At 40.6% G+C, this 20,906-nt stretch overlaps 1 long non-coding RNA gene across 1 annotated transcript in view; it reads left to right on the top strand.

Annotated features, from left to right (window-relative positions):
* LOC113612118 (uncharacterized) overlaps window positions 1–20,906 on the top strand; it is a 148,146-nt gene that overhangs the window by 11,067 nt on the left and 116,173 nt on the right. The window contains exon 2 of the long non-coding RNA XR_003429731.1: window positions 12,619–12,732. This is a non-coding gene — a long non-coding RNA (uncharacterized LOC113612118). The remainder of the gene's footprint in view (window positions 1–12,618; window positions 12,733–20,906) is intronic.

Below are 20,906 nucleotides of genomic sequence, written 5' to 3'. Positions count from 1 at the left end.
ATTGTTATAGCCTCTTCTTGGATTGATCCCTTGATCATTATGTAGTGTCCTTCTTTACCTCTTTTAATAGTCTTTATTGTAAAGTCTATTTTGTCTTTTATGAGAATTGCTACTGCAGCTTTCTTTTGATTTCCATTTGCATGGAATATCTTTTTCCTTCCCCTCACGTTCAGTCTCTAAGTGTCCCTAGGTCTGAAGTGGGTCTCTTGTAGACAGCATATGTATGGGTCTTGTTTTTTTATCCATTCAACCAGTGTATATCTTTTGGTTGGAGCATTTAATCCTTTTACATTTAAGGTAGTTATCGATATGTATGTTCCTGTTACCATTTTCTTAATTGTTTTGGGTTTGTATTTGTAGGTCTTTTCCTTCTCTTGTGTTTCCTGCCTAGAGAAGTTCCTTTAAGATTTGTTGTAAAGCTGGTTTGGTAGTGCTGAATTCTCTTAACTTTTGCTTATCTGTAAAGATTTTAATTTCTCCATCAAATCTGAAATAGATCCTTACTGGGTAGAGTAATACTGGCTGTAGTTTGTTCCCTTCCATCACTTTAAATGTGTCCTGCCACCCCCTTCTGGCTTGCAGAGTTTCTGCTGAAAAATCAGCTGTTAACCTTATGGGGATTCCTTTGTGTGTTATTTGTTGTTTTTCCCTTGCTGCTTTTAATATGTTTTCTTTGTATTTAATTTTTGATAGTTTGATTAATATGTGTCTCGGTGTGTTTCTCTTTGGGTTTATCCTGTATGGTGCTCTCTGTGCTTCCTGGACTTGATTGGCTATTTCCTTTCCCATGTTAGGGAAGTTTTCAACTATGATCTCTTCAAATATTCTCTCAGACCCTTCCTTTTTCTCTTCTTCTTTTGGGACCCCTGTAATTCAAATGTTGGTGCATTTAATGTTGTCCCAGAGGTCTCTGAGACTGTCCTCAGTTCTTTTCATTCTTTTTTCTTTTTTCTGCTCCCTGGCAGTTATTTCCCCCATTTTATCTTCCAGCTCACTTATCCATTCTTCTGCATCAGTTAATCTGGTATTGATTCCTTCTAGAGTATTTTTAATTTCAGTAATTGTGTTGTTCATCACTGTTTGTTTGCTCTTTAGTTCTTCTAGATCCTTGTTGAATTTTTCTTGTATTTTCTCCATTCTGTTTCCGAGATTTTGGATCATCTTTACTATCATTACTCTGAATTCTTTTTAAGGTAGATTGCCTATTTTGTCTTCCTTTTTTTGGTCTTGTATGTTTTTACCTTTCTTCTTTAGCTGTTTCAAATTATTTTGTCATTTAATTTTTTTTTTTTTTTGATGGGTGGTGCTTTATTGCTGTCTTACTGGTGGTTTGGCCTGAGACTTTCAGCACTGAAGTTTACAGGCAGTTGGGTAGAGCTGGGTCTTGGTGCTGAGATGAGGACCCCTGGGAGGCCTCACTCCAATTGATATTCCCTGGGGTCTGTGGTTCTTTGTTAGTCCAGCAGTTTGGACTCAGAGCTCCCACCACAGAAACTCGGGCCTGGGAACCAAGATCCCTCAAGCTTCATGGCACATTAAAAAAAAAGGAAGAAAGAAAGAAGAAAAGGAGCAGTACAATATCAAAGAATAAAAAGCAAAATAAAATTAGAAAGCTAAAAAATATATTAGGAAAAATAAAACTATAATTAAAACAACTGCAACAATGTAAATTAAAACCACAAGAGACAAAAAAAAAAAAAAAGGGGGGGGGGGGAATCAACCCAAAAGTGGAGATTACTAACGAAGTATAAAGAATAAAATTAAATTAGAAAAATAAAAGGTTTATTAGGAAAAATAAAAATATAAAAGAATCAACAACAATGAATCAAGAAGGTTAAATAGCACCCCAATCTAAAAGAGGAAAAAAGAAAAGAAAAAAAAAGCCTTGGCTGTGGTGGGTAGTTTGTGGGGGGTGGAACTTAGGCAGGGTCAGAGTTTAGGGTGGGGTGGGACCTTGTCGTGTGGGCGGACGATGTTTGAGCGTTGGGTGGGGTGTAGGCGGGGTGACGTTCAAGCGTGGGGCGGAGCCTCTGCTTAGGACCTGTGTGGAAGGGGAGAGGCAACATGTCCATAGGAGGGCCCCTGGAGTGTGGAGTTCTGGAGTTTGGAGGTAAGGCCCTGAGTGAGGGTTTTAAGCCCAGCCCGTTGGAGGGGGTCTCGAGTGTAGAGGTGGGGCCCTGGGTGGGAGTGCAGAGGTGGGGCTTGGGCTGTGCGCAGCAGGAGGGAGGCTCCGAGGGCAGAGGATTTGGCCCCAGAGGCCAATAGGCTTCCTGCTGCCTAAGTAGACAGGGAAAGTGCTGGCCACGTTCTCTTCCATTCCTTCGTGCCCCTCCCCCACTGTCTCCCCTGTCGCTGCTGGACCTCTAACCGTGGGTGGGTCCCACTGGGTGTAGGAACTCCTCCCTTCCCCTAGCTGCCCCTCAGGGGTGCCCATCCCGGAGGTCTGGCCTTTACTTCTGCTCCCCTTTCCGTCCCTCCCACTTCCTCAGGACCTGCGCGGCTGGAGGGGGCCTCGGTGGGCAGAGGATCAGTCCTGGGATCTCAACAGGTTCCTGGGGGTCCGAGTGGGCAGGGGAAACCTGGCCACACTCCCTTTTTTTTTTTTTTTTTTTCCGGGGGTGCGGGCTCTCCCCCTTGTGGTCTCTCCTCCCGTGAGCACACGCTCCGGACGCGCAGGCCCAGCGGCCATGGTTCACGGGCCCAGCTGCTCTGCGGCATGTGGGATCCTCCTGGACCAGGGCACGAACCCATGTCCCCTGCATCGGCAGGTGGACTCTCAACCACTGCGCCACCAGGGAAGCCCCCACACTCCCTTTTGATCCTCTGCCCTCCCAGTGGTTCCCCAATTTCCCCCTTCCGGCGTGGGATCCCTTCCCCTCCCCCAGCCCCCCCTCAGGGGTGCCAGTCCCGTCCTGCCTCCACTTCTCCTCTCCCCACGCCCCACGTCCTACTCCGTCACTGGGGGTTCCTCTCATCCCCTTAGCTGTCTGTGGCCCCCTACCAGTGCTTGGTAGGTGCCCTCGTTTTGAGATGTGAATTCTGCGTCCTCCTAGTACGCCATCTTGACTCCGCCCGCCCCCCGTCCCCAGGGAAGGGTTTTTAAAGACAGTGTGAGGGAGAGGGTCACGGGTTGTGTGATCAACTTGTGCACAATTCTCTGATTGGTTAATGGTGAAGTAACAAGGTGATGTTTCAGAATCCCAATCATCTACCTTGTGGTTTCAGCAAGTCTGGGGTCTATATCCTGTTGGTCAGCTTTCAGTTTACTTCTTCCACCTGGTGGGGGTTTTAGTATCTGCAAAACTACTCAAGGATATGGCTTAGGATATTATCTGTAGCCCTTGAGGAAAAACTAAAGGTCCTGGACTTTGTTCTGTGGCTAAACTATTACTGTTTTTTCTTGCTTGACTGCTTTCCTTTGTTTCTACATTTTCTCACTTCTCTGATTAAATTTACTCTTTGGAACTCGGGGAAGGCCTAGGAGGCTTAAGTTTTTCTACAAACAAGAAGCAGAGAACATGGGGGAGTCTGGTCCTGGGAAACCCCCACAGGGTCCTGCTTGATTTCAATAACTTCACCCAATCACATCATACCCCCCTATTCAACATTAGATAAACCTTTTAAATCTAGAAATGTAATGAACACTTTGTACCTTAGCATATTCAGGAATCCCTAAATCCCAAGAGCTAAAATTACAAGGCTAAAAGTAATCTTGAGTACAATAACTTGAAACCAAATTTTATCTCCTCTGAGGCACTATAATTTGAAAAGGAAAAAACTTGAAGAGTAATGAAATACTCTAATCCACAGATAAAGCATCCCCTAAATCATTAGACCTTTTTACAAGTAAGCATAACATACCCTGAACAATATAACTAAAAAAAAAATTCTTTTTAGAAAACAGATATACTGACTATTCTTTTTTGGTATCTAAACTACTCACTCAGAGAAAATATGCAAATGCCATTTTCTGTTTTTAAAAAATGAGTTCTCTGATTTGCATAACCTGGAAAATCCCAGCTCTCATTCCTAAAAATCCTTTGTTTATTTTCTTGAAGATTAAAAAATTATAATTTTCATTATTAAAACACTTTTTATTATCATTGGTAGATGGAATAAAGTACATGTAAATTTGTTTTTTGAAAAATTTCAGAAAAAATAAATTCTATCTAAGCGGTATACTCTTCAACACAAGGGAGAACAGTTTTAAAAAATGTAGGCTTCCATTTGCTTATTAAAGATATTCCCGCTGAAATTTTGAAATTCTAAAAAATCATGACACCCAATTATTAATTCAGGCTTATTAACAGCCACATGTGGTTCATAGCAACATCCTGGTCTACTCTAGACAACCTTGTAGTTTCAAATAATAAACAGTAAGGAATGAAGGAGACAGTAATTGCCATTCACCACAGTGAAGCCTGCAGAACTTTCATCCATGTTCAGGCAAGCCACGTGATGGTGGCTGAAAAGCAAGAAGGAAATGAACAATTGTGGAAGGCTTAATATGAATTAGGAACACTCTTGAAAAGTATCTCACTTAATCTTCACAACAAACTTTAAACATGGGTTATTATTCCCATGCAAAATGGGAGGAAACCAAAGCTCAAAGACGTAAGTAATTCGCCCAGCGTGTGTGAGTGAGTGATCAGAGGGGCCTTCAGGTATGTGCGCTTGAACTGCACTGGACAGCCTCACCATGACAGGTCTCTGTGTTTTAAGATCCCACTGTATTTCTGAGCCCTCCCTGGAGACACTGATGGCTCTGTTAGCAGGCCTGGCCTGCAGCAGGAGAGCTCAGTTGAGTTTGCATCCAGATTGTGAGGCTCAGCTTTGCATATGTGATTAATAAAGCCGGTCAGAGTCAAAACTGTGAAGTTGGCAGCCATGGTCTTTACCGCCTCCACCCTACTTTCCTCTGAGATACCCTCATGCCTTGCAGATGTGTGGCCTCTCCAGCCTTGCCTTCCCCTACAGACCACAGACGGTCTGGAGTTAACAACCACCTGAGCGCCTGCCTCACCCCACTCTCCACCAAACGGTCAATTCCTGAAGGACACAGAGCGTCTCATTTCCCTATTCTCTAGGGTACTTACCCCAGAGTGGGTGCTCGGTGAATATTTGTAGAAAAAAATATGAATTAGGAAGTGGACCTCCCTCCCAACACTAATCAAAATATTGTAGGCTGGTATTTCCCCCCTACGATTTTTGTTTGTTAGGTTAAGAAACAACTAATAATATGTGCTTTTAACTTATTAAGGATTGACTCACTGCTTGACCCTCTCAGATCCTCTCTATCAGTATTGTGTGTGTGTGTGTGTGAAGACTAAATACCTGCTCCTTGTAGTATATCCACTGGCTGCTTTAAACATGGGCATTTTGGCACAGGTTCTTAGAGAGGGCAGTACCTCCGTGAAATGGAATTTGGAACAATCACAATGTCTGTGGGCAAGGCCAGTGCACTAGCGCCTAGCGTGGTCTGGTTAACAAGAACAGCAGGCAGAAAGTGGAGTGAATTCTCATACTACACACTTGCCATACATGTTATTCCATTGAATCCTCATAACATTCTTTGAGACCAGTACTATTCCAATTTTATCTAAGAAAAAATCAGGGCTAGAGAAGTTATCAGTTTTGCCAAGACTAGAGATGGAATAACTAGTAGAGATAGGATTCAGATCTGGCCTGGTGATAGCTCTCTTCCTCTCTTTTCTTTTTCTTTTTTTTTTTTTTTTTTTACTATGCCTGAATCCCCTGTTCCTCAAAGTTATTATCCAAGCAGCAGCCAGAGGACCGAAGAGTTAGTCTAATGCAAGGAAGCATAGTATAAGGACTAGAGTGGTCAGCCCTCTATTCATACGACCAGAGAGAGAAATTTTGGGGTAGAGGAGAAACAAAAATTTGGGGCACAACTGCCAACGCCTTGGCAAGGACCCCACCTGATACCCCACCGAGAGCACCCCTCCCCTTGCCATAGAAGCTCTTGCCCATGGTGACCACAAGACTATCTGGGAATCTGCACCAGCCAGGTATCCCCAAGACACCCTCCCCAATGAGGACCTGGGGGGTTTCTACAGCAAAATCTCAGTAAAGATTCCATTTAATAAGAAGTTCATTTCATATGCCCTCAAGATATTTCAATTCTATCTAAACGTCACAACATAAAAATAAAAATTCAAAACAATAGTGTGGCTGATTAAATGGATAGTGGAAAGAATGGAAGCCTGAAAGACAGGAGAAAGACCTGTCTTGTCTCTAAAACACCAACTCTGAAATCTTGGGTCAACCCTAATAGTACTGAACCTCAGTTTTCTCAGCAATAAGATTGTCATGATGACACCTAGTTTTTAAGATACTTGTGAATATTAGTTGAGGTAATGTATATAAAACATATAGTAGAGGTTCAATGAATTATGGCTCTTATTATAATAGAGACCCCTATATATTAAGAAGAGGTTGTTGTTATTTTAAAAGAAAGTCGTGAATACTGACAACCAGCCTGAGACTCACTAAGAGGAATTCATAATAAAATACCCTCAATTACCTTCTGGGTGATCAAAATGTAGTTGGATACTGTGAGGAATTTTACAGAGTCTGTAAAATTGTCCTGTGGGCGTGAAGACAATAGGGCTTGTACAGTTAGGTGGACTCACGGCTGTTCAAATACCATACTGAAGATTATTATATATCAGTCTTATGGTAAATTTCTAGTGCTTTGCTCCATTTTTAGAAATGTATTTTTTAATGATTGCAAATAATATATGTTCATTCTAAGAATTTGAAAATCTTAAACATTATAAAGAAGAAATGAAAATCACCCCAAACCCCAATATTATCATTGATTTTAGATCCTTCCAGTCTCTTTATATTTTCAGTCTCCAAATGCACATTTGCATATATATATGTACAACCACAAATTGGTTATGCATTATACACAAATTTTTATAACTTGCTGTACACACAAAATATTTTATGACTATTAAACATTTTTCTAAAATGGTTTCTAGTGGCTGCCTCATGTTGTATCTTATGAATTTATTATATTTTATTTAACCAATTCTTAACTGGAATTTTACTCTTGTTTTTAATATTTTATCATTTTAAATATCAGTGATGAATATAATTGTAGACAGCCTTTGTGCATATTTATTATTTATAAAATAATTTTTATTTTCTATGACACATTTGTAAATTTGCTGAGGTAAACAAAGTGCACATTTTCGTAGCTTTTGATATTTATCTCAATATTGTCCCTCACTGTTTCAATTTTGCTTATTAAACTACCCATTTTACTCAAATCCACAAACTCTGGGTATTAGGATATAAAATGCTACTAAATTATTACTTTAATTTATACTTTCTCAAACTTGGGCATTTGAGCACTTTCCATATATTTATTGAACATTTGTTTTTCCTTTTTAAAGAATTGTCTATTCATAAACTTTTCCCATAATTCAATTGGTCTTTATCATAATTTCAGATGATTTGGAAGAGCTCTTGAAAGACTAAGGGTATAAATCTTTGGGAGCTACCATCTATTGTAAATATTTTTCTTAGTTAATCACTTGTGTTTTATTTTTGCTTAAAGTGTTTTGATTTTCAGCATCTGTGTTGAGACATTTTTCATTAGTCAAATGTACAAATCCTCAAAAGAAAAGAGAGAACAAGACTCATGTAAAACAGGTAACCTAAAAATGTGGCAGAAATAAATGTTCTTTGGTTATGACAAAAAATGTAAAATTGTGTAAATTTCTTATTAAAAAATAATCTCAAAGTGAGTCAAAAAATCTAAATCCAGATTTATAGGAGGCAGTCATCAAAAGTGCTATCTGTTTAAGGTAAAAGGATAGTAAAAAATGCATCAGTTAAGGGCTGATAACAAACAAATAAAGCTTGCAATATTGTCGTAAGAAAAATTAGAATTCAAGGCAAAAAAAAAAAAAGAAAGAACCATTAAGAGAACAGAGAAGCACATTTTCTACCAATAAGGGAACAATCTATTAGAAATACATGGTAGTAACAAAACTCTATGAGTTGAATAGTTAAGAATCAAAATATATAAATCAAAAACTATTAGAAATTCAAATCAACAGAAACATAATTTTATTGTAATAACAGAACTTACCACTCAGTCTTTGACAGTTCAAGTAGGTGAGTGACAATAGCAATTAAAAAAAAAAGATAAAAATGATCTGGTTGATCTTATTAATAAAAATTAGCAAGTAGACATATATCAAACTCTGTGGCCAAAATAAAGCCCAGATGGTCCCCAACTTATGGTGGTTCAATTTAACAATTTTTCAACTTTATGATGGTGTGAAAGCGATATACTTTCAGTAGAAACTGTAATTTAAATTTTGATCTTTTCTCAGGCTGGTGATACGCTGTATAGCCAGCCAGGAGATCATGAGAGTAAGCAACTGATAAACTCACAACCATTCTGTAACCATATAGTCATTCTGTTTTTCATGTTGGTGCAGTGTTCAATAAATTAAAGGATATATTTAACACTTTATTATAAATAAGCTTTCTGTTAGATGATTCAACTGTAGGCTAACATAATTGTTCTGAGCATGTTTAAGGTAGGCTGGGCTAAGCTATGATGTTCTATACTGTAAGTGTATCAAATACATTTTCAACTTATGATATTTTCAATTTATGATGGACTTATCAGGGCATAATCCCATGTAAGTCAAGGAAGCTCTGTACCTCTTTTTTTTAAGCACCCACTTAAAACTTATGAAAATTACATTGTACTCACAAAGGCAACATAACTTCAATAAAGTAGTTATACTGTGTACAATGTGATCACAAAGCAATGACACTAGACATTACTAACAAAGAATAAACAAATAGAATAAAATGAGCTAGAGGATTTTTTTTTACATAAACACTTCTCAACAACTTGTGTCAAATAATAAATTTAAACTTTGTTTACTAATTAGATCCGAATTATTGACAGAGTCAAATACAAGACTTTAAATGATTTAATTACTAGCAAGCTATAATGAGTAAAAAGATAAATTTGAATCCTGAATGTGTGCTTCAAATGGTAATTGCACAAGCATAGAAAGGGGGATATTTCACGAGCACAAGCTTAGTAAGAACCTGCACTGTCTCATGGAGGATGAAGAAACCAACGCAATCTTGGACTATGTTAATAGGCATTAATTGACTGGATAAATGCCAGAGATGATCCCCATTCTACTATGTATGGTGTCAGCCTCCACTTCTCTCCCATATCCCACCTCAGGTGTAGAAAACATCATATAGCTCAATGGAAGGAGAAATAAAGAGGAAATACTAAAAATATTGGAAAGAGTAAAGCAATCTCTCATTTTCCTTTTTCTGCCCCACTTCCAGGGTCAAGACAGCGTAAAATATGGTGGGATGAAGCAAAGATGATGGCTATCTTGTCAAAAGAGATAAAGAGATGAGGAATGCTTTTGCCGTCTCTTACTTTCATTTCTCCCAGGGATGGTGATTTTGCAAAAGTGTGCATTTGGGGCTGGAGGATTCCTTTTCATTAGGAAGCTTTTTTTTTTTTTAACTTTAAGTATTTCATTTATTTTTCTTTGAATTTTTATTGAAGTATAGTTGATTTACAATGTTGTGTTAGTTTCACTTGTGCAGCAAAGTGAATCAGTTACACATATACATACATCCACTCTTATTTTTTTTTTAAAGATTCTTTTCCCATGTAGGCCATTACAGAGTATTGAGTAGAGTTCCTTGTGCTATACAGCAGGTTATTATTAGTTATCTATTTTATATATAGTTGTTTAGGCAGAGAAGACCAGCAGGGTAGAGACCCAGGAGAGAGTGCAAGGAGGAGCTGGCTATGTGTGAAACCTCTTAGACCTGTTTTGTGTTGTTGTTGTTGTTTTATTTATTTTTTGTTTATTTATTTTTGGCTGCATTGGGTCTTCATTGCTGCGCGTGGGCTTTCTCTAGTTGCAGCGAGCGGGGGCTGCTCTTTGTTGCGGTGCACGGGCTTCTCATTGCAGTGGCTTCTCTTGTTGCAGAGCACGGGCTCTAGGTGCGCAGGCTCAGTAGTTGTGGCACACGGGCTCAGTAGTTGTGGCACACGGGCTTAGTTGCTCCGCGGCATGTGGGATCTTCCCGGACCAGGCCTCAAACCCGTGTCCCCTGCATTGGCAGGTGGTTTCTTAACCACTGTGCCACCAGCGAAGCCCTAGACCTGTTTTTAAGAGTGACAAGAAAAGGGCATGCTCAAGTTTCCTCCTAACTAGCTTATCATAGTGGGAAAGTTAAGAAGGGATTCAGGACAGAAGCGTGATCACAGAAGGAAGAAAGTGCATGGGGCCGAGATGACCTCCAGCTGCATTTTATGGGTATCTTGAGCTCAGTAGGCAGCGGGACAGCAGACAGATGCAGAAAATGAGAATGCCAAAGTCACTGATCAGGCTAGGTCAAAGGAATGTATGCAGGGTTAAGTGCCACATTTTAAGTAGAGAAGGTGCTAAATCAGAGAAATTCTAGAAAAAGAGAACTGGGGCTGAGAAAGGGTCTGAACACCTCATTCTGTGAGGAAACGTTAATGATTAGCCTGCAAAAAGGTGAATTGTGTCAGGTGACTTCATTAGCGTATGAGAGGCTTCCATGTCTCTATTGTTTCAAAAGAGTAAAACAAGGTGGGAAATGGTCCAGATTATAAGGCGGCCAAATATGCCTCCAAATTAGGAATGTTATAATAATTCTAAGATGAAAGGGTTGCCTTATGGAGCTAATGGCCGTGTCTAAAATAAAAGATTATCTTATAGTTCATAAAAGGAATTTATGGCATCCCTGCTCTCATTCATTCATTCATGCATTCATTTTATTAAGCATCTAGCATGAGCCAGGCCTATGATAGGTGCTGGGGAGACCAAGAAGAATAAAACATGGTCTGGCAAACAAGTTCTCATCCTCTAGAGGATACTGATACCATACAAAAAGGGTGATGGGAAGGAAACCAACAGAAGGGGAACCCACCCAGACTGGCAGGACTTGACTTAGGTAATTCTAGGAGAAGAGGTGTTGGAAAAGATGCACCAGGCCTCAGAACCTCCCTCTGCAATGTGTTAGCAGCCACACAGGTGAAGACTGAGGGGCCAAGGCCCTCCGGAGGAAGGGCTCCCCAGGTCCAGGAGGGTGAGCTTGTAGGCCTGGAACCTTAATTGAGATCTCCCTCTGAGCCCTCAGGATTATCAACATACAAATAACCAACTTAGTCATGTCAGGGCTGATGGCCTTGTGAAAAGTTGAAAATAATATATACTGCCATAAATATAATCTCTACTAGATGCTCATACAGTTTACACTCACCAAAGTGCCTGGCTGCCATGCCAATAAGAGCGTCTGCATGAGGACAAAAGGGAAAACAAAGCCCTAATTTTTTTTGACCTTTGACTAGCATAAGGAGGTAGGCTTTGCCAGCACCAGCCTCATAAAAATAACTGTGGGCATGGGAAGAGGAAAAGGAAAAAAGTGGGCAGAATGATAAAGGAAGATAAAGTTAAGCACTGTACATGTAACCAACATCTACTTCAAGTCAGTACAATGTATCACAATTGTTTTCCATTACATACCAGTTTCCGGCAGTACCCACAGGGGAAGATGGTAAGGTCACCAATGTGGGTAGATGGCATTAAGGCCCACTGAGTGAGGATACTCCAGCACCCTGAGTTCTCTCTCTCTCTCTCTCTCTCTCTCTCTCTCTCTCTCTCCTTCTCTCTACATAAATAGATGATAGATAGATATATAAATAGATAGATAGGTGAGACATTACTCAGTAAGAGTTTGTGGCCTCACACCTGTACTCCACTTCTTTGGTCACCGTTCAAATGCATATTCTTTGGAAAAATAACGTATTATTCTAGTAGACGTTGATACTCTCTAGGGCTGGGGTACTATGGGGTATCACAGCACTTCAAAGCTTGACTTGAGAGGGGTTGAGGAAATGAAATGAGAATCTGCGTAAACCGATGAGCATGGTGTTGCCCACATAGCGGGTGAAGGCTGCTTTCCACCTTCCACAGCTCTGCCTCCTGTGTCTTGCTGCTCCCCTCGAAAGCATAAAAGAATCACGTTGCTGGAGTCATGCTAATTCTCTAACTAAGTGGTCCAGGCTTGGGGTGATGACAAGAATAAATTCCTGGTCTGCCTCTCTTTTTTACCGTAACACGTTATCCTGACAACTATGTACCGCTCCCTTCCTCTTGGCAAAGGATAATCCCCCCTAAAGTGCTGATTCCCTCTGTTCCTCCTTCTTCCAGAGAAAATGAGCTTTCAAGCCTTGGTTTCTCTTCCATTTCACTCAACTACATTAAATTCAACTCAACACCTCTTTAGTGTCTTTTAAATAGTATATGCTACACTGGGCTCAGCTACCTAAAGTTACAAAGCGCGCAACCGTGGCATTCCTGGACACCTAATAAATTCTGAGAGACTCAGGCCAGGCTAAGTGTGGTTGGAGGGCTTCTCGTAGATCGGTCTCACTTCACTCCTCACTTTTAACCCGAGGTCCAGGGGGAATGCTGTAAGTCAGCCTTCACTCATAGGCCTTACAGAGCTCTGCACATGCTCAATTCTTTTTTGGTTTTATCACAATTCTAGATTCGAATGAAACAGCCACACTGCTGCCTTTGAAGCCCAGATTAACTCAGTTTGCTGTGAGGCCATGATGAAGTTTATCCGATATCAAGGATTTGGCAATGGAGGCATTAAAAGGTAGGCACATCTTTTCCTGTGACCGTAGGGTGTGGCTAAAGCAATAAACCTACTTTATTTCCAGACACAACTAGCATTTTGGAAAATTGGCTCATGCTTACAAAATTACCAGCTCAAGGAAAATTCTTGCCATCCAGGCATCTTTTCCACTGGCCCCCCAATGTGTTTTGATTAATGCTCAGTACACATCTCTTGTTTTGAAATGGCTTAAAACGATGACGGTGTGATCAGAAAAGAGATGCAAGACATATTATCTGTGGAAGTTCCAGAGTTTTCAAAGGTATCAAGGGTGTGTGTATTCTAGTCCAACCTATAGAGAACTTAAGAGGTAACAGGTACACAGGCAGGTGGACTTGGCCCTCATGTGACCACAGCCTTCTGTGACATCACCTAAGTTTCCTAGCCTCTCATTCTTGCAGAGAATTTTTCAGGAAGACAGTACAACACTGATGCCGAGTCCTCAGGGTGACACATCTGTGCCTGTTAAGGGGAGGCTACCTTATTAATTCAAAGATTTTAACTCCTAATACCTAACCCTCACTGAGTCTGTACCATGTGGAACTACGTATGCAATGCACTTTACATGAATTGTCTTATACAAGATAGATAATATTATTATATCTATGTTATGAGATCAGAAAACTTGGGTTTAGAAAGTCATTGAAACAATACCCCCAGTAAAAGGCATTGACCAGGCCTCACTGAACCCAGAGCCACACTCTTAATGGCTGTGCTGGGCTTCCACAGGGAGAAGAAACACTTTAGAGTCAGGACAGCCTGGCCACTATGATCCCCTACAAGACGAATCTCTCTCTTCTTGTGCCATAAGCCAGATTGTTTTGATCAAGCAGAATATAATGTACTCACACCCCTACACGTATACTTTTCACATAGAAAGTCCTCATGGATGTATACAGAAACTAAGGATATTTACGAACCGTCACATCTGTGGGAAAAATGTACTTCGCTATAGGGCTTGTCTCAATGTAAAGTGATAACGGGATTACCAATTTCTTGCAATTTGGAGAATTCTGGTAAGTCTTTTCTCCCTTCTCAGAAAATATGACATACTGATGTTGGAAAGCATATTGTATACAGTCCACTCTTTTGCTGAGGGCTGCCCTTTCTGTGGTATCCCTCTTCTAAAATGCAAACATTACTGAAGAGTAACATATGAAGTCATGGACAACTTCGTGTAAATAGTTTTATTAAAACCTTCATTGCCTATGAGCCAGAGAAAGTGTTTGCAGTGTTTGAATACACAGTGGGTCTCAGCAAAAACCAGACCGAAAAAATCCAATAGGTATCTAGGATTCATCTCAAAACCAGTGAACAAGTTTGCAGACTGACCAGCATACAAGGGGTGATGGTACATCTTCCGTTTTAAGGGGGAGCTAGATGTTTCTGTTTTCTAACATAGCAGTAACTTTCTTAATGCAATTTTGATATCTGGATTATTTCCAGATGTTGTCTGTGGCCTCTAGGCATTTTCAGCATTCTCATAGTCTATGCCTAATAAATAATTTGCTTACAATAAAACACACTGGGATATTTTCTAAACTTTCCTAATGAATAAAAAGATAGATCTGGACATCCATTTCTGGGAAGATGGAGTAGACATGTCTTTCTCCATTCCTCCTACTATGTACAACTAAAAACCATGGACGTTATATATAAAACAAGCAGAAGAAGACTCTGAAAGGCGGAGAGAAGATGGCAGATTGGCTATGGAAATCAGGACCCAAGAAACAACACAGCAGTGAGTTCTCTGGATTTTCTTTTTGCTTCCTATATCCCAAACCGAAAGCTGGAAAAGTCGAAAACAACGAAATACCAATGGGTTCAGATTAAAAAGCCCCCCAAAAGTTTGCTCTCTCCCTAGCCAAAGGGTCATAAAAGGGAGGAAAGAAAGGAAGGAAGGAAGGAAGGAAGGAAGGAAGGAGGGTGGGAGGGAACACATTTATACACGTGCTCTATCCAAGCCAACATCAGAGAAAACCTGTAGCATCACCTACGCACGCCAGCAAAGGCTCAGTGGGAGCCTAGACTTCCACCCTCATGAAGCTGTAACAGGGCACCTCAACACCCTCACCAGGATGTTGTCAGAGAAGGCTAAATATGGAATGGAGTTTTCATCCCCACCTGGTGGTAATAAGCCATTCGGCCCATACAGTGTCCATGGAGACCATGTGGGAAGTGTGGACTGCCGCCCTCAGCTAGAGGAATGAAGGGCTCCCTCCCCGTTGGGGTGGTGTCAGAGGACACATCATGGAGAGTTGGGTCTTTCCAGGGGTAACAAAGCCCCAAAACACAGCCACAAAAACTCAAACAGTCCTATTAGAAAGTAGGCAAAGGACGTGAAGAGATATTTTATCAAGAATATAGAGATGGGGCTTCCCTGGTGGCGCAGTGGTTGAGAGTCCGCCTGCCGATGCAGGGGACACGGGTTCGTGCCCCGGTCCGGGAGGATCCACATACCGTGGAGCAGCTGGGCCCGTGAGCCATGGCCGCTGAGCCTGTGCGTCCGGAGCCTGTGCTCCGCAGCGGGAGAGGCCACAACAGTGAGAGACCCGCGTACCACAAAAAAAAAAAAAAAAAAAAAAAAAAGAAGAATATAGAGATAGCAAATAAGTACATGAAAAAATGGTCACCATCATCAGCCATTAGAGAAATACAAACTAAAACCACAATAAGATATCACTTCACAGCTCTGAGAATAGCTAAAATTAAAAATGGTGACAATATCAAATGCTGGTGAGGATTCAGAGAAACTGGATCTCTCTCATTGCTGCTGAGGATGTAAAATCCTACAACCATTCTGCAAAACTTTGGAGTTTTCTTTAAAAAATTAAACACGCAGCTACCATGTGGCCCAACAATTGTACTCTGGGTACATCTTTTTTTCCCCAGGGAAAATAGGCATGTTCACGCAAAAACCTATACATATATTTTTATAGCAGCTTTGTTTGTGAAAGCTCCAAACACGAAACAACCCAGAAGTCCTTCAACAGGTGAATGATTAAACAAACTGAGGTACACCCATACCATGAAGCAATAAAACAAACTGTTGCTCTACAGAACGGCTTGGGTGACTCTCCAGAGAACTACGCCCTGTGGAAAAAGCCAGTCAGAAACAGTTGCATACTGCATGATTCCATTTTTATAGTGTTCTTGAAACAACAGAATTATAGAAATGGAGAACAGATTTGTAGTCCCCAGGGGTTAAAGGAAGGATGGGGACAGGTGAGAAGTGGGTGTGGCTATCAAGAGTGACAGGAGACATCCTTGCGGTGATGGGCATATTCCGTATTTGACTGTATCACTGTCAACACCCTGGTTGTGATGCTGTACTCTAGTTCTGCAAGATGTTACCCTTGGGAGAAACCGGGAAACGAATACATGGATATTTAAGTATTATTTCTCAAAGTTGCATGTGAATCTAAAATTTTCTCAAAATAAAAAGCTTCATTAAAGAAATAATGCCCAGGGGCTTCCCTGGTGGTGCAGTGGTTGGGAGTCCACCTGCCGATGCAGGGGACACGGGTTCGTGCCCCGGTGTGGGAGGATCCCACCTGCCGCTGAGTGGCCAGGCCCGTGAGCCATGGCCACTGAGCCTGCGCGTCCAGAGCCTGTGCTCTGCAACGGGAGAGGCCACAACAGTGAGAGGCCCGCGTACCGCAAAAAATAAATAAATTAATTAATTAAAAAATACCCAGAAGGCTCCAAATAAAATAAACACAGGTTATTTATTTTTAACCTCTTTATTGGAGTATAATTGCTTTACAATGGTGTGTTAGTTGCTGCTGTATAACAAAGTGAATCAGCTATTCGTATACATATATCCCCATATCCCCTCCCTCCTGCATCTCCCTCCCTCCCACCCTCCCTATCCCACCCCTCTAGGTAGTCACAAAGCACCGAGCTGATCTCCCTGTGGGATGCGGCTGCTTCCCACTAGCTATCTATTTTACATCTGGTAGTGTATAGAAAGATATATATTTTTTGAGTTGTATGCTACTTGACATCTTCTAGCAGATGTTTGGAAACGGTGAGAAATTTGATCATGGAAATGAAAAGACCTGGAAGAGGGATGGCAAATAGAATGGAACTCGGAGGCATTCTTGACAGGACGTGTGATGGTGAAAAAGCATGGTCTGTCATCATGGGCCTTGGGACTGGGGGAGGTACAGCCAATGTGCCACATAATTGCCATTCCTGACTCAAGGTTTATCAGTAGGGTCTCTGACAGCTTGGGAGCTCCAGAGACTGGAACTTTCCAAAACAGTACCCATTTTACTTTCACTCAAACCCCCGAGTTTAAAAACAAGTGTCTAAATCCCCCGGGCTGTCTCTCTAGCTGTGCCCAGTGAAATCGTGGGCTACAGAGTTGGCTGTAGAGTTTGACTGATGTTCCGTTCTGATCATTTGCTGGCCCACAAATACATTATGCAATTCATTGCTCAGGAAAATTTTCTGTTTGAGTTACAGGGATTAAAAGCATTACAGCTTAATCCCTTTGATGCATCCAGGCCATTTTGAAATTAGATGTTTTTCTATTAACTCTCCTACTGGGAACCAATTCACTGCCACTGTAGCAGCAGAGCCAGGCAATGCTGATTAATTACAGAATTTCTGCCCCTCTGCCTCTCTGAGTCTTTTAAAAATATGTAATAACAAAAGCACTTAGCTAAATCTATGGGGTTAATCAATGTTTCATGTACTTTGGAATAAGAAACTTCAGAGCCTTTCTCAATAAAAAGAGTAGAGGAAAGAGATAAGAACTGGTAGATTAAAGAAACCAGTGTTTAAGAATTCATATGCGTTAGAGACGCAAGCCACATCAACTCTCAAACTTACCAAAAAGCAAATCCACATTAGAAAAGCAGCACACACTCGGTTTATTACAGTTCTTGAAATGGAGAACATGAGTTTATAAATTAAATTATACATTCAATTCAGAGGCTGGAATGCTGCTGTCAGATTTATAGCTTCCAATTTATAGACCAATAATAACCTGTCAAGGAAGGAGGCTGACTGCTCATCTGATGGGCTTTGGGTAGATGGTTTACACTGAACGTCCTCCATATGGGAGCCACGAGATAAATAAAGACCTAGACTTTGCTTCGCTTTGTCAGTGGTGCCTAGGGAGAGAGGTCTATCAGAAGGATGTCTTCTGTAGTAAAAATGAATATTATACTTCATTTTCTGCACTACAGAAAATGGAAGAAGGCAGTGTCGGGGAAATTTGAAGCAATTCAAATGTAGGCTAGTGCATGTTGAGAAATAGCTCTGCCCACTGAATAATAAAAGAAAAAGTGGTGACCTCAGAAGAATTAGCATCACGGGAAGACCACAGGATGGGACGTGTGCTTTTATACTTAAAAACCAGAATTTGTACAAACTTAAAATTCACAACCATTTCAACATATTATTTTTCACTGGCAACCTTGCTACTATTTGGCAAAATATTTATTTCATACATCAACAAGGATCAGCTCTACGCATGACTGTTTTTTTACTGTATTATCTTATTTTCTTACACTCGAAGATGTGATTTATTTCTTGAGGCCGACTTTATAGATTTATGCTAAAGAAGGACAGCAATGCCGGGGAATTTGCTCGTAGTTGCTTAAGGACAAAGCAGTATGCTAAATAAATTGTGAAATTAGTACATGATGCCTACGCATACACAGTCCTTAGAAATGAATTTAGTCATTTTCACGTGTGCAGTGAAATACGCCTCTTTGAAATTTGGAAGATGAAATTCCTTTAAGAGGTGTCACTTGTCAGTCTCATAAGAAAATCATCATCTCTGCTTTTCCCTAAATATTTTCCTGGGTGTTGTATTATTTCCTTAAGATCATCTGTGCATTCAAACATTGTAAAATCATTTCTTTTACTTAGCAAAGTTGATTCACTTGGGATATCATAGACTATTCACAGGTTTTCCACTTTTATTTTCTAATAAATATTTTCTTCCCCTTTTCCTTCTGTATTTGCAGTTTACTTTTTGTAATTTGAGTTTAATCATTGTTACCAGTATACTTGGGCTTCTATATTTGCACAGGCATTATGTTAGATGCTAGGAGAGATACATAGTTATGAGTCCTAGTTTCTGCCCTCCAGGTCGCTTGCGTTCTGGTGGGAGAAAAAAAACACATAAACCCAGTAGGAGCATGACTGAGGGCCTCACTGCTCAGAGGGTTCTCAGACAGGAATTCCCATCTGGGAGTTGGTTAGAGATGCAGAGTCTGAGGCCCTCCCCAGTCCTGCTGAAGCAGAAGCTGCATTTTAGCAAAATTCCCAGCTGATTAGAATTCTCAGTACAGTATGAGGATGGAGCAATGGGGCTGGTGTGGAAGGTGGATTGAGTGTGCTAAAAAAACAGTTCCACACAGTAGAATTGGCGAAACAGTTTCAGAAGAGCTGCTTCTCCATCACTTTCTAGTATTATCTTTAGATTTTGAACTTACCTGGGTCCGAGGATAGTTGAACAGAGTAAATGGATGCGGATCCATTTAAAACAAATACTTTAAAGGCTTTTAAAATCTCTCAAGTCAAAAGATGCCCCAGTTCTGCTTGTAATTTTATGTATCAGATTTTTTTAATGTAATTCAGAGTTCTCCTGACATCACTAGCTTAGTAAGTGAAAATAAGGTCAGATTTGCTTAAATACTCAAATTGCATAGATTTCTGGCTCCCTGGCGATCAGAGGAACCAAAAAATGCAGTCATTCACCAACCCAACCTCTAACACCTTACTCTTTAAAATTTATTTTTATTGTTGTAAAATATAGTCAACATTAAGTTGACCATTTTAGCCATTTTTAAGTATGTGATACAGTGGCATTAAGTATTAATACATTCCCATTGTTGTGAAACCGTGACCACTATCCATTTCCAGAATTTTCATCACTTCAGACAGAACCTCTATATCCATTAAATAATAATTTCCTCTTGCCCCTTCCTCCAACCCCTGGTAACCATCATTCTACTTTCTGTCACTGTGAATTTGACTAAGTACCTCATATAAATGGAATCATACAATATTTATCCTTTCATGACTGGATCATTTCACTTAGTATAATATCTTCAAGGTTCATCCATGTCGTAGCATGTTTCAGAATTTCATTCATTTTTTAGGGCTGAATAATACTCTGTTGTCTGTATATAACACATTTTGTTTATCCACTTCTCTGTTAGTGGACATTTAGGCTGTTTCCACCTTTTGGCTATTGTGAATAATGCTGCTCTAGCAGCTTACTATTTTATGTTACTGAGTGGAAAGCTATTGAAAGCTACCCTTGCCTCGCTATTAAGCTGGACAATGTAGGCACCTTTCATGGAAGCTGTCGGCACATGTGGATTGGAGTCACTGGGGGGAAGTGTACCCCATCCCACTCTATCATTGCTGAAGTGCAGCATCACTGCCAAAACCAAGGCACTCCACTGAAATTTCTCACCACCGTTGCTGTGGATACTTTTCACCAATACACAGAATTCCTAGGGGGAAGGAGAACACATCCTCCCCCAATGATAAGCTTACACTCAAAATTGACCTGGCTGTCACATGTACAGTACTGTCAGCTGTATCCCATCGTTCAGAGGCAGCCACTTCCCCCAAAGCACCTGATAGCACTCCTAGGTGGGTTAGAGGTGATCCTAGTACCAATCATTCCAGAACCAGTTCTCCCTGCCAACAGTCCATGCCCTGGGGTGCCATCTAAGGAGCCAGTTTGGATCTCTTTCTTCCAACGTCTCTCGACTACCTCTCGATGACTTTAATTTCAGAGCAGCTCATTAGTCTTTTCTTGCCATCTCACCTCTGTGAAGGTTACTACCTGTCCCTTGGAGGTGTTTTTAAAACTTTGAATCACAGAGTGAAAGAACTGAGATCTTGTGTGTCAACTTGAATGCATACTTAATTATAAAAATTTTTATTTACAATGTCGGAAATTCAGAAGTAAATGTTTTTTTGTAAGCACTAACGAAGTATGATAGGAACTTATCCGAGCAAGACTTTACAAGGTAGGGTCGAATTCTAATGGAATTGAGGCAGTTTCGTATCCTAAATGTTTCCTCCCTTTTTACCATCTCTGTCCGGCAACTCTGGGTTAAATAACGTATGTTTTGAGACATGAAATTAAAACAGACCTAAGAAATAAATTATTTTAA

This window comes from Aethalodelphis obliquidens, unplaced genomic scaffold (assembly GCF_003676395.1).
Source record: "Aethalodelphis obliquidens isolate GAN/ISIS:26980383/991018 unplaced genomic scaffold, ASM367639v1 scaffold3, whole genome shotgun sequence".
In the NCBI taxonomy this organism is placed as follows: Eukaryota; Metazoa; Chordata; class Mammalia; order Artiodactyla; family Delphinidae; genus Aethalodelphis; species Aethalodelphis obliquidens.
This window is presented reverse-complemented; position numbering and strand designations above follow the sequence as displayed.